Source organism: Lipotes vexillifer, unplaced genomic scaffold (assembly GCF_000442215.2).
Source record: "Lipotes vexillifer unplaced genomic scaffold, Lipotes_vexillifer_v1.1 scaffold342, whole genome shotgun sequence".
NCBI lineage: Eukaryota > Metazoa > Chordata > Mammalia > Artiodactyla > Lipotidae > Lipotes > Lipotes vexillifer.
Window position 1 is genome coordinate 1720836 of NW_006786802.1, and position 4269 is coordinate 1725104.

Genomic DNA, 4269 nt, shown 5'->3' on the forward strand with positions numbered 1-4269 from the left:
GGAAAGAGATGCAGAGTCAGAGAGAGGGGGGAAAGCCATAAATAAGGGAAGAGGGAGGGAGCAAAATTGAGGAAAGTGGACTGAAAAGTGGTCCAGAGGAAAAAAGAAAACGGCGAATGAGGGGATTGAAGAAAGAGAAGAAAAAGCAATGACCTAGAAATCGAATATATAGAGAGTGGGAAAGACAGACGGATAGAGACAAACAAAGGAGGGGGAGGGAGTGAAACTGCTCGAGTCAGGTGGAAAAGGATGATCCTGGAGAGGTTAAAAAAACAAAACAAAACATCAGTCGCGCTGAGGGCCAGGTTTCCCGATCCTGGCAGTTCCGGGCGCTGCGCATCTCGGCTGCTTGGAGACCCAAGGGCGCGGGCCAGGTCGGGGAGGGGCAGGGGCGGAGTGGGGGAGCGAGGGCCCGCTCCGTTCCGGGTGCCCAGGCCCGGCTGGGGGCCCACCCCGCGCGTCGCAGCCTCTCCCTCGCCGAGAGCGAAGTTGGCAAAGTTTCTCCCAAAGTTTCTCCGTCGCTTCTCTGGACCCAAGGAGGGGCTCCGAGGCCCTGGCGGCTAGTGGGGAGAGGCAGTCCGTTCTGGGGCGGCCCTGGAGGCCGCGGCCCCGCGCCTGCTGGGATACTCGGGGTCCGGATTCCTGGTCAGACACCAACCCCTCCCGGTGCGGACACCAGGACACGCACTCGGGCGTCCACGCGGCTGCTAATAGCAGAGAGAGAGAACGCAGAAGAGAGAGAGAGAGAGAGAGAGGAGAGAGAGAGAGAAAGAAAAAAATATTCTCAGCTCAATTTAAGTCTCATGGAAAGGGCTTACAACTGTAATTAAATCATTAAATTCTTGTCTACGCTTCACAGAGCGGAGAGAAATTAACTTCCCACCAACCTCATTTTCTATTTGAACATGAAATAATGATTTTCTGCCCGTCTAATTACAAAGCCAACATCTGATCAAGCCAGCATCCAGAGGGGATTATCGCATGCACGAGTATTAGACCTCATTACCAGCTTGAGTGCAAAATTATTACATCTTGTAATTGGATGGTGAGATTTATATACAGATCGGCCCGGTTTCTGTAAGATTGTAATTACAAGCTTCGTTGGTTAGCTACTTATCAGAACTTTGCAGGAAAACAAAACAAATGACTGAGGAAAACGAGCATTTCATTAACCTGTAACCCGAGCGCGGGGGGAGGGAGTGGTGGGAGCGTGCGCCAAGGCGTCTGCAGGAAGCCGAGGGATCGCGGGTCCTCACTGCAGCCCGGGGACTTCGGGCCTGGGAGGGAAGGACAGAAGATGGGCCTCGGCGAGTAAACTTAGGGCTACAGCGGCGCCCCCCAATGGGGACGCGTGGACACCGTGGGTCTGGGCGAGGAGGGGGCAGAAAGGGGGCCTGGTGGCTCGCGGCTCGTGTACAGTACGCAGCGCAGCCCCTGAGCCAGACGGGCCGCCGGCCCTGGGCACACTTCGGGCCGCGGCTCCAAGTGCGAGACCGGGGAGCGCTGCTGTGAGCGCTAAGCGAGTGCTATGGACGCCCCCTTGCATTCCCCACTCTCTGGGCCGCGTTGAGAAAGCGTCTACAGCAAGCCTCCGAAGCGCTTTGTGCTCTGGGAACACTGGAAGAAAGCGAGATGATGGAGAAGGGTTTGCGCGCGGCGCGTTTTTGCGCGCATGCCTTTCCCAAATCAACTTCCCGTGCACCTGCTTTTCCTCCCTGTGCGAGTGTGTCACTTTGACCCCATCTCGTGGATTAAAAATCCCTGGAAAAGGCTCGGCTGTCCTTGGACCCGTGAGTTCAGTTCGGAGCCGGGTTCCACCGGCCTGGTGAAGTTGGGGAGCCAGCGCCACGTCGGGGCTCGGCTGCCTAGGACTCTGCGTCCCGACGTGGGGCGCGGATCGCCCGGGCCATGGCAGGGCTGATCTTATCTGGAGACTAGGGTAGCGGGGAGACCGATTCTGCTCGAGACCTGGGGCGCTTGGAGGTACCTAAATAATAGAGGTTCTTGGGTCCTTATCTGGGTTAGAGGTTCACCTTCCGGGCCACGGGTGCCCCGGCCCGGCGTGGCTAAGTCACTGAGAACAGCCTCGCCCCTTCTTCCCTGGCTTCTTTCCCGCCTCCCGCAGCCCGACACAGCCAGGTCGATAGCTGGTTAAGGCGGACAGAAGCATCATCTCCGGGGCTCATTGTTCTCTCTTTTCCTTCTGGAAGAGCTGAGTTAAATAGCGGCCCAGCGCAGCCCCAGTTTCCCCGCCTCAGAATCTCGCTCTTGTCTCCTCGCTGGTCTGGCGCCACTACTTTGTGCAAACTCTAGGTTTCCAGGGACGTCGAGGCTCCGGGTCTGACACTTAGGAAACGCTCCAGGCAATAAGGTTACTCTCAATTTTGTAACCCTGAGATTTTTCGCGAGAAGGTGAGCCCAGGATTCCCTATGCCACTTCGCTGATAGGTCTAACTGAAAACGAAATCAGGCGCCGGGAAAACATTTCAAAGCCAGAGCTTCCCCTTATATCTCCTCTCCTGGGGAGACTCCAGTTAAGGCCAACACGCGGCACCAAGCATACGCAGGCGGGGAGGAGATTAGGGAAGCAAGTCTGGCCCAATTTGAGAGGGCCGCCCCTCAGTTTCCCCAATCGAACCCCAAACCTAGCTGCCCCCAAACTTTCCCTTGCGTTCCCCCCAGTTTTCTCGGCCTTCACACCTACTGGAGCCGCCGACCCGTGCGAAGACTGGTAGAAAGAGGCGGGAAGTGGGGTGGGGTCAAAACTGGGTGCCCGCGGGACTCCCCACTGGGGTTCCCTGTTGTTGCTGAGACCAGAGAGAGCCGGGGCCAAGATTCTACCATCCCTCCACTCTGGTGGAATTCGGATTCGATTCCTCTATCAATCAGCCCGCGGCGGCCTGTTTCCGCCTCCGAGCCGGGACTGGCAACTCCAAGGCAGTTACCGCCCCGGGTGCTGTCCCCGGAGCCCTCCTGCTGCAGGCCTGGCCTGTGCGTAGGTCGCCGCATCGGCCTAAAGCGTTTAGCCCGAAGCCGCCGCAATACCGGGAATTTCAATCCTGCTCTAGGCTGCACGCCCTAATCCGTGAAGGTGGGCGCCCGGCTACTGGGATTTCAGGTTTGGTTTAGGAAATATCCCACTATAAAACTAAAAGTCTTGCCTCCCATCCCCACCCGAGCGGGAGGGAGTATACCTGCCAAAAGAAAACAGGTTGGCGCAGAGACCCGGGAGCAGGACAAGGAGGAGTGAAACGAAGAATCTCTACGGACCGAAAATTCCAATATACAAACTTCTCCAAGCGCTCCCCGAAAGTTCCTGGAGCCTCCGCCACCTGGCTCCCTGCTCCTCCCCCATCCCACGCCAGCTTAGGGCACGGGCAGCCTCCACTTTCCTGACGTAGCTCCCCAGGATTCCCGGGGCGTCCACCCTTCGGCACCACCCCTCCCCCCGCCATTCCTAAAACGGGATTCTGCACCCTGCACCCGTGCGGCGTTAACGTGGTTAACTGCAGGATTTGGTCCTATTGAGCAGGGGGCTGCTTCGCCTCCCTGGGCATAGAGACGGTCCTTGAAGACTCCCTTAGAACGCACCCTCGATCCCTCACGCACTCTTCAAGCTCCCTCCCTACGCCTGAGAGTGGCCGGGAATCCAGAGGTGTGAGCTGGAAAGCGGACCGGGGCAGAGTAAAGCCCCAGCGCCTGGTCCAAGGTCTGGTCCCGACCCAGGCCCCGCGCGCTGGGGTGGGGGTAGAGGTACCGAGAGGCGGGAAAGCGGGAGGGGCGAGCTGACCCCGTACTAACCCCGGTCCCGGCGCCTCTCGCCCCCCCCCCTCCCGCCGCGGGCCAGGGGGGGCGGGAAGGGACTAGCAAAGCCCGGGCTCCCGCCCCGCCCCGCCCCGCCCCGCCCCGCCCTGCGCGCAGTATCCGCGGGGGTGGGCGGCCTCGCCTGCAGGGCGCCCAGGCGATTGGTGACTCGCGAAGGAGACGCAAGGAAAAGTCGAATAAGAGGGCGCGACGTCAGACCCGAGATTTGGGGAAGGGCGAAGGAGGGGGGTGAGGGCGGGGACGGACACACAGACACACATACGGACGCGCACCCCCCGCACGACACCCCAAGTGTCCACAACTTTAGGCCGCCTTAGCCCGGGGCGCAGAGGCCGGGAATGGGGGTGCGGGGAGTGTAGTGTGAGTAGAGAGAAATAGGTTTTAAACAGAAAAGAAAGAGTGAAGGGAACAGAGAGGGGAGAGAAAGGAATAGTGAGAGAGGGA